The 10380-nt window shown below is 36.4% G+C and overlaps 2 long non-coding RNA genes across 2 annotated transcripts; both read right to left on the bottom strand.

The window, feature by feature from the left end:
* Nucleotides 1–676: 676 nt before the first annotated feature.
* Nucleotides 677–8594, bottom strand: LOC136277017 (uncharacterized). Its single transcript, XR_010715730.1, has 2 exons — nucleotides 8548–8594; nucleotides 677–1240 (listed from the first exon to the last, which is right to left on the bottom strand). It is a non-coding gene; the product is annotated as an uncharacterized lncRNA (long non-coding RNA).
* On the bottom strand, nucleotides 6728–8222 carry LOC131795260 (uncharacterized). The gene is made up of 3 exons (XR_009341026.2): nucleotides 7883–8222; nucleotides 7519–7679; nucleotides 6728–6929 (listed from the first exon to the last, which is right to left on the bottom strand). It is a non-coding gene; the product is annotated as an uncharacterized lncRNA (long non-coding RNA).
* Nucleotides 8595–10380: the final 1786 nt, after the last annotated feature.

Here is a 10380-nt window from a genome sequence, read left to right as displayed (position 1 = left end):
AAATGTTATATGCTAAACGTGTTGTGATTGGCAAAAATAAGGGGCAAGATGACATGGAAGATAGGTACAAAATAAACATAAACCATCATCTCGTACCGTGTTGGATGACTGCGTTTCCTGTCGGCATGGTTATAAATAACACTATGTTGCACTTCATGCGTGATTACTTCTTGCGTAAAACCTTTTCATGCGATTTGCTGCTCCGATTCACTCTATTTTAAACTGCGTCCAGCTGAGCATGAAAGTTCTACAGCTTAAGTTATGCCAGATGTAAACGAGACCATCAAACGAAAAGGGAAATCAACCGATTGCAAAAACAGTGTTAATAATAATTCGTCAAAATTAAGATATATTAAACTACTGAAACCCACTTCAATCAGTGAGAAAACCATTAAATGAAAAATTTTTTGCGATGTTGTCCTTCCCTTGTTTACCGTGGGTGATAACTTTGAGTTGCGATTAATCATAAGATCCGGGTTAAAGAGTTTAATTCTTTCGCTTTTTTTTCAATCATTCAGTATCAGCTTTCGTGTATTACTCGTTAGTTAAGGACTTGTCAGAAACAAAACTCCTCGTAAAATGGCTCTTAATCGAAGGTTTCTTCGATCCTCTATCGCTACTTACCACGAGTGATACTAATTGATATGCAAACAAAATAAACAATCAGTCCTACGAAATGAATAATTTTAGTTTTATTTTTCTACCGTAAAACTTATGGTATTTTCCAATTGCTATTTGCGCTAGGAAATGAAAAGACTACCATGACAGATTTCACCAAAATTAAACCAAGCATTAAACCAAAAGGCGGCCTGGTGGCTGGGTGGTCTGTGTTGTGTTCTTTTTTTGTTTTGTTTCCTCAGTTTTCCATCTAAATAATCTACTTCTTTGACGTCGAAATGTTCACAATCATCTGACTATTATAATTCCAGTTTCGTTATCACCAGGTTGGAAGATAGAGTGAGACACTCTGTATGATTTAATACAGATTACAAAATGCTTACATTTGTTAAACAACATGATAGTTAGTAAGTGAACATTAAACTTCTTCAGATGGTTACAATATATATAAAATGTTTTCTATATGTTTTCTATATATGTTTTATATGAAATGATTGCAATTATGATTTCTACAAATCAAGTCTTTAAACATCTTGGTTGGTCCACTTTGGAGTTTACATCTTCTTTCCCTAAACAAGACCGTCATCTGCTGCATCCTCTGAGCAAGGAATTGGAAGTTTGACTGACAAGATAAAGGAAAAAGAACACATATTATTTCACAACTGGTATAAAAGTTTAATGAAAGAAATATGTAAAAAAAAAAAACAAAAACAAAAACATATATATACATATATATTCTAACGACTGTAGCTGGTAATCAGCAGTCCTTATGCATATCAAACTCACTGCTAACAAAAGCCTGTATCAAGTCTCGGCGACCACGCCCCCACCACTGTCTGACTCAAAACCACAAAACTTGGAACCTTTGGTTCGGTTACTAAGTGACGTTTTGGTAGTGATTAATTTTAACAATGAAATTTTAAAGACAAATATTAAAGCTACTTTAATTAAATTAAATATTAAAGCTACTTTAGAAGTTATTTTGAAATACTAAAGCCTTAGGATTTAATGGGTCAAAATTCATTTTTTAAAATTTCTATTACCGTATTTATTCGATTAAACGCCGCGGCGTTTATAAATTTGTTTATAAAATTTCGTGATTCGAGTGCGGTGTTTATTCGAGGGCGGCGGTTATTTAAAATCCAATTTATTTCTTGCAAACAACAGTATGGCAACTGACTATCTGAATTTAAAAAAAAAAAAAGAAACATGTTGCCTGTCTAAAAAGTCACTTTTTATATCGTTCTCAATTTCACAATTTGCATGTTCATACTACTGCAATATATAGTGAATAAAGATCTAATGTCGTATATTCTTTCTCAACATCAGAACTAGTACATTCAAAAGGATTTGCCTGGCTCACTCAAAATTTTCAACTACGATCGAAGCATTGTTCGCTGTGTGCTTTTTGAATTTATTATTCGAATAAACGCTGCATCATTATGCGGCGTTTGTTAATATTTCTGCTCTTAAATGCGGCGTTTATTCGAAGGCGGTGTTGATTCGAGGGCGGCGTTTAATCAAGTAATTACAGTGGCAATTTTGGAAAGCGTTCACAGTGTCGTATCACGATTTGCGCGTAAGAATGGGTCCTAGCTCTTTTGCGCACGCTCGAACCTTAATATTACCGCCATATTCGAATAGAGCGAAAAATTTCCTAATGTTTTGGTAAGCTCGTCTAGTTTGCGACTAATTTAGATAGGTCAAATGGCCGCTCAAGTTCGAACGCTCTCACGAGATTTACTTCTGGTCTTCTGAAGATCCGTAAAAGTCGTGGGAGAAGGCAGAGGGTCCAAAAACAGGATTTTCCGGCCATTCGTTACCTTCGTATTAACAAGTAGGTTGTCTTTTAAATAATTTAAGCGATGTGATTCTTTTTCCTTTTGTCTTAAGAGATATTGAATTTCGTATAATACGAAACTTTTGTTGCTAGTAAGTCTCGAATATGTCTGATGCCTGTCGTGTTTATCAATCTTCTCTACTATATTTTCTACTTAATTGCCAAAGAGAACGGAGAGGGAAGTGGCTAATCTTCCTTCGCTGCAGTTGTGGAGAAAGTCATGCAACAAACGGGTATTTGAGGCATCTTCGTCAACAATCGAATACCAAATAACTTAAGGAAAACGATTGCGACCATGTGTGCTAAGCTAAAGTGAATAAAGAAGAAAAGTGGAGGTTTCGGTGTCAAGAGGCTCACTGATAAGTGGCGTGACCGTACTTACTCCGTCAAGTTATTTTATCACGAGCTTGATAATTATTTTATTGAAAAGGAGAATCAAGATTTAAGAGAGGAGAAACGAACGCTAGAAGAATCTTTGAAGAATGAAATTACCAAGCGATAGAAACTTGAGGAAAAGCTTGACGACACACGGAGAAGCTACAAGTATCACAGGTAGAGATTCCAAGGACTAGTTCACAGGATTGAGATGAGTAAGAGAGGTATAATGAGCCCAGAGAAAAGACCCTTTAATGAGCACTCCAAGACCAACACCAAAGTGGGATAAGGAAGCAAATGAAAGAAGAATGTGAAGCCACTCTAACCTTTCTTGGAATGTACAAATTTGTGGCTTCAAAAGTAGAAGTGTTCAATGATGACACAGAACAGTACAAAACTTTTGATCTAATTGATAAGGATTATATGCCACCATCAGGTTCTGATTCCAGTGACCTAACAGATGCTCAGGTTAATGACATGAAATACTGGATTTATATAAAAGACCTTTAACATTTCCAACGAAGCATGCCATGAAATGGCAATGAAGTCTAAGTGAATCCCAAACACTTACTAGACAACCCAACAGATAAATGAAATGAATAAGAAATCTCCAGGAGAAACAGAAGGTATGCAAATCAGCTTCAAAGAGAGTCTTGAAGGGCAGATTTTTAACTTACAAAGAAAAGAAGATTTAGAAGGAGATATAATTAAACTCAAGATAAGTGGAGATGGTACATGCATTGGAAAGAGACTGAAACTAGTAAATATCACATACACCATTCTAAACAAAAAAAAATGCAGTGAATGAAAAGGGCAATTATGTTCTTGCTATACTTAAGACAACTGAGAACTATGACAATCTCAAGGAAAGCCTGGCTGTTCTAACAGAAGAAATGTCTAAATTAAATAAGGTAAAAGTAAGGGGTAAAAGCTATAACATCAAATAGTTTCTTGGTGGGGATTGGAAGTTCCCAACCTGTGTTTGTGGGTTAGGAGGAGCTAACCAAGAGTATGCATGCATTTGGTGCAAATGTCCTCATAACCAGAGGCATATCAAAAGGGTATGGTCACTTTCCAACAGTTCTCAGGGAGCTACATCATTGGAGGAAATTTCCAAATTTGCTAAATCAAAAAAGTTCAATTGCAAGGAAACCCCTTTATTCAATTTCATCTCACTTGATTATGTAATTATTGACACCCTACATTTATTTCTTTGTGTATCAGATAATTTGACTGAACTTTAAATAAAGGAAATAGGGAGAAAGTATGTTTGTGAGAATGCCACATGTAATAATGGATTTTCATGAGAGAATTTTAAGCATGACTGGTTATGAAACCTTTCTAAAAAATCTGGGCATTTCTTTTGAATGGAGGATCCACAAAAACACCAAAAAAATTGGACTGTAGAGATCAAATGGGTCCTGAAATACTTAAGGTGATGTAAAATATTTAACTATCCTCACTTTTGCCAGGAAACAAGAAGTCAGAAAAGTTTCAGCTGCTATGGGATGGGTGCATGGAAATCATTGGAGATTAAAAAATTAATTGATTTTTTAACTAATCAATCAATCAATCAACTTGAAGAAAAAAAGGATGGTTTAAGATCTTCTCATCCTTGTACCAAGTTAAAGATGTGACAACATACATGCATGCCTTATACTTTCATGTTCCAGAGTTTTTGAAGTTGTGTAAAATTGTGGCATATTTTAATCAGCAGAGCATGGAGAAATATAATGCTGTGGCTTCCAAAAATTACTTTAGATCTTTTAACCACAGAGGAATTACTGCTCTGTGACAACTTCAAAAGAAATGTTGAATTCAATTTCTGGAAGCAACTGGGTATGAAAGGGTGAAACAGAGACACCATTGTAGTAACTGTTCTAGTTCAGGTCACCAAGCAATGCAAACATTGCAATAACCAAACTTGCTGCTCACACGTATAAAATGGGACAGTAAGTGGGTGCCAAAATGTTGTACTAGGTCTTCACAGAGTTACCTCGATAATATTTAACACATTTTATCATCAGATGTTTCTAGTTACAATACAGTGTGTAGCAAAGTTTCAAAGCTACAGTTAATATTTCATTATATGAAATATAATGTATTACATAAGAACATTTTGGCTTTTACAGGACCAAATCAGAAAGTTCAGCCTGCTTTTTTTCAAAAGTTTGGCACTTGACAATAAATCTACCATGATTATAGCTATTGATTAAAATTGTAATCTGTACAATGTTTTGAATATAAAATTTAGGAGAGATGAAAAATATGGATTTTCAACTACAAAAACATATCAATTCCTTGTGACACAGTCATGCACATTTCCATCGCCCTTAACAAATGTAAATACAACACACAAACTGTCCTCCATTTCTGATTGTATGTATTTCCCCCTATTGCATTAAATTATTGGATTGGTGTCTTCTAAGACAACCAGAAACACATAGTTCCCCTCAGTGACAAAAGCATAATCACCATTTTCGTTAAAAAATCGTTTGGTTGAAACTATTTCTATAAACAGTCTTTTCCCGTTCTTTCTTTGACTTCCCTGCTAATGCAAACCCTTCATCAAATACTTCCTGGTCAACTCGAACTTAAAAAAAAAGAAGCAGGGAAATATGTCAGAAAACAACAATGGATCAAGTATTTGAGACAACTTTTCTTGTCATTTTTCTCTCTGTAACTTGGAGGGATGCAGCAAAGTCTTAAAATTGTTGTGTGGTGTGTGGAATGAAGTTATTTTCAAAAAGCGAAAGATTGTACAGACAACTTTGAGTCTTGTCTTGTAATTGTTTGGGCGATTGATGTAGATGATGTTATTTGTGAAGGATGTAAGAGGCCTGTTGAAGAGCACTAATAAATTGGATGGTATACTTTTATCATGTCATTGCTATCTCAAGTTGTTGTTGATCATTTGAAGTATTCACTTTCCTGTGAGTGTTTTTTAGAGCTCCAACTGTACTTCTATTGCAATTTACTTCAATTTTAGCAAAAAATTAAAGTTAACAAAAGTTTATGTTTTGTTTCAAAAGTTTTTTTTTACATGAATCACAACTGGCGTGGCCAGTTATTAAAACTAAGAAAGGTCAACGTCGAGTAAAGAAAAGTAAGACAACATTAGTACTAGCGATATGGTCACCTTAGAAGTGGAGGAATAACTATGGATTTTAATGGAGTAAGGAAAACTCTTTTCAGTCATTAGTCTTGGAAATATTAATATCATCAGGTATGATCGATGATGTGGAGAAATTGTGAATTAAAGCAAGTACTGGTTTGGGCTTCCAGTTGTAAGATAAATAGTTAAATAAATCAGTTATTTCCCAATAAAAATCATCTTCATTTATCATTTCAACTGCACAACAATATCATATACACTCTTTGCAACCTTATTCTCCAACCTATTAAATTTCAAGAGTTGTATGACAATTCAGTGGTCTGGAAAGACTCTTATTACATGCCAAATAACAAAGAAACAGAAGGGCTCATAACAGTGAGGATAAAAAACAAAATATTTCCAAAAGCCTTTCTTTCCTGGGAACAGGACCAAATGAGGTCAGATTGAACTAATGTGGAGAGGTTTGTTGATCTCTTTATAAAAATGGATGATTTACATCAATCAGATTTTTAGAGAAATGAGACTTAAGTCAAAGGGGACTTTTACATTGCATATTCTGCAGTTATGGGCATTGGCTTTGATGCCTATTTGAGGGAAATCTATAGTTTTCTAGCCAGGGTTTGGCTGTGCCGATTTTATGGCAGACACATCATATATCTGTCACTCAAGAAATTTTATAGCTCTCACTGGAAGCTCAAATGCTCTTAAGGAACATGACAATATTTCACCTGATCACTCCTTATATTCTTTTCCAATAAAATTTGGACAAACTTTCAAAAACTTTATTGGTAATTTTACAGTTGCAAATAAGGTATAGACACAAGTTGCAAGGAAAGAACAAAAGATTGATCATTTTATACCAGTAGTAAGCTTCTGGTACTAATTACATTCTCTTCAATACCAGCTAGGCACAGTACATGTCACCTATCCATTCTGTCAATAGTACCAACTATATGTATTGGGGTAACCATTCACATCTCCCTAAACAGCAGATAACATAAAAGTTAATTCCTATCATCAGTCTCGATTAAGGAATAAAAATTGAAGGATCACAACATTTCTGGCAAAGTGAAATGCAAGTCAAACTGGTTTGAAGACATTTTAACGTGAAATACGTTGTTAAATATGACAGAAATACAATAGTTAACATTCTAAAGAAACAAGGAGTTCCTTGAGTTTTTATCCATTTGTTGTATCACTCGTCTCATATTTTAAGAACCACAAAAAAATATGGTGATAATTTTAATCTGCGAGTTTCATTGTACACTTCGACTCAAAATTCATTTCTTGTGGCAGAAGTATTCTACTGAAATAAACAAAACAGAATGAAGCTGACGCCATCCGTTTCGAATAACACATGAACATGATGAAAACGGCACCAGTTTAAACTCATGAGACAAAGCCCACACATTTTTTTTTAAAGGTAAATGAATTGGTTAGACCGAAAGCTAAATAAATAAACAACAAACTGACAGTGGTGAGGGATTTAGGGGCCATGTGAAAAATAGGTACCACCGAAGTTTATCCTCTAGTCAGCCTATAACCGTTGTTAAGACACATGCCTACGTACCAAGTACAACAGACTTGGAGAGCAAAAAAGCCAAAGACAGTTGTGAGCTATGACTTGGAAAATCCATCTCAACCTCCCAAAAACGAATTCGCTGAAGGTTGTAGTAAGAGCGACTCGATCCTGAAGCTAGAACATTTTTTAAAGCCTTGTGTTCTATGTGACTACAAAGAGAAAGAAAAGACGATGTTATTCGATGTGATTTGGAGCTTGGGAGCCACCTCGAACTTAACGCAATTTTATTTCAAAGTTGAAGTAAAATAAGATCAAATTCTAAATTACCTTCTATTATCGTAACGAATATCTCACAATCGTCTCCACATACAACTTCGTGATTCACAGAAGATATTAACATCTTAAGACTAACCTTCAAGGTTTGTAGTCTCATGTGCACATCTTGATCGTCAGTAAATCAAATCTCAAACTTCAAGTTTTCGGCCTTTTTTCGCTTTTTTTTCGCACTTTGATCATTAAAATATACTCATCCGAAGAGCCAGCAAACTCCACGAGTATCCACAGAGTTAGAAATAGTGGTAAACTTTTCATACTCTTTCATCCCTCTCAAAAAAGTATTACAAAAAGGTGTCGATCGCCCAGTTGAAAACCCACGGAAGAGCGCTGAGAATATCAAAATGATGCCGAACGCGCCGAACAAATTTTATAGGCGCACACGCAGACAAAATGCTCCTCTGCTCGAGTTTTCAATATGGCGGACTGCAATCCCTTCCGATTGATACTCTATTACGCAAGCGCAGTACGGAAAGTGTGCCAAGTGTACCAAGTGTGTGGGAGTGCTGTGCCAAACTAATTTGCATACGACGCGCTTTTTCGCTGCCTAACTAGCGCTGATTCAAAGGTCAACATGGGGAATACAAACTCAGACTTTCGGACTCCGCGCTCCGATGCTCTACCGATGAGCCACATAAACTCCACCGTGATCGAGGTCTATTACGAGTTTGGAGAAGAAATATTACTGAAATTAAATTTCGATCAAAACGATTCTGTCACACACCGAGAAGAAGCCGGTCTCACCTTCCAAATAATCATGCTCAACAGCTTCAGGCGTATTCTGATCATTCTGCCTCATGATGAACTGATATAACCACAAAAAGAACGAGAGGCACAGCTTCATGATTCCCAATGAGCATCGAGATATCCTTCTAAAACCTTGACGAAGTATGACCATCATTCTTGGGATAGAAGTTTGCAGGATGGTTTCTGTCGTTCTTCTTTTCAAGTTCAGTCAGTTTCCGTGAATGCGTATGCAATATGTGTTGTCGTTGATTAAATTAATTTTTTTAATTGCTGGGGGTGTGTATGGGGTGTGTATGGGGTGCACCCCGGGTTCCAATAAATGCATTGCTGTAATAGGCCATTTACAGTTATGTACTTAGTTGCCAAGCCTTTGATTTGGAGTGAGACGAGGTGTGTGGTAGAGACCAGTATCTAGTTAGCATGATGACAAAGTAATTTGCATTTGAAAAGCAGCAAGGTTTGTATCATAACAAGGTCACCCTCATTCCTGTTCAAAGGCTTGGCAATCAAGCACACAACTGTAAAATGGACTATTGTGTCTTCCTCCACCTAGTAATCAATAGAATGTGGTTTTATTTCTTCCCATCAAAGTGCGTTGTGAACGTGTCTTTGCGTGTCACTTCTCAACTAAGGGAGGGATGCAATGCAAATTATATAATAAGCTCAGTTATGCACGCATTCTGATTGGTTCTCACCTATGATCTATTGGAGGACAGACGCATAGATGACGTCATCATTAAAACTTCTGCTCTCTGTTATTCTAAAATGGCGGAAAGTTTTGAAAATTTAGACGATATTTTAGCTGACTGGGTGAACGAAGATTTCGAAAAAAGTCTTGTCGAGGCTTGGACAGTTACGATAAACAGGAGAAAGAAAGAAAATCACGTTTCTCTATCGAAAACGACTTGACAAAACTACTTGAGCAGTCGCAGTCGAACGCGACTAAAAGAAACACAAAATGAGTAGTGAAATTATTTCAAGATAAGAAGTCATTGCTTTGCTTCGAAATTAACGAACTCAATAAGCAAAAGTTGTCTGAGATTGATTTATTTGGAAAAAAAATTCTTTTCTCAATGTCAAAATAATTGTTTACACAGATTGGTGTCAGGAAAGAAACATCACAACACCACTTCATAAAATGAACAGTAAGGAATTAGACCAAAACCTAGCAAGATTTTATGTGGAAGCCAGAACAAAAAAAGGCGAAGAGTACAGTCGTTCAGCTCTTCTCGGTTTTCGCAATTCCATTGAATGACATCTAAACAACAACGGTGAAACAACAACGGTTTACAGTGAAAATATCAACAAACCAAGTATTTCAAAACAGCAACAAAATTCTCGACGCCAAGCTCAGAATCAACCGCCGCGCTGGCAAAGAAAATATTCAACATAAGCCAGTTATTGTACCATCTGACCTTGCCAAAATTCGAGCCAGCCCGTTCCTCAGTCTAGTGCTCCACTCATGCAAAGTTCGAACCGAATGGCCTCCAACGTTTCGATGTTGACCGCAACCGCAAGCTTTCCGAGTGGCTTTTTTAACTCCTGTAATATTCAGGGCAACGTCCAGGTGTTTTTCGGCTTACAGAGCCGCTCTGATGACCAAAAGTGGGAAAGCGTACTCCGACATCCGTCAGAAGGAGGTCATCTCGGGTAGATTTCCGATTACGAAATCTGAGCTCGCCCGATGTTGACTTCGTGATGAAGGCCCTATTTCGCATATTAGACCCGCAAAACAGAGTAGAAACGAACACGTGCTTCGTTTTCGCTCATGACTTCGTATTAGCGTTAAGATTTTTGCATTTTTCTTCATTGTTTACCTATACTACAGAC

Source organism: Pocillopora verrucosa, chromosome 11, assembly GCF_036669915.1.
Source record: "Pocillopora verrucosa isolate sample1 chromosome 11, ASM3666991v2, whole genome shotgun sequence".
Lineage (NCBI taxonomy): Eukaryota > Metazoa > Cnidaria > Anthozoa > Scleractinia > Pocilloporidae > Pocillopora > Pocillopora verrucosa.
Note: the sequence above shows the minus strand (reverse complement) of the source record. Positions and strands in the feature narration are given on the sequence as shown.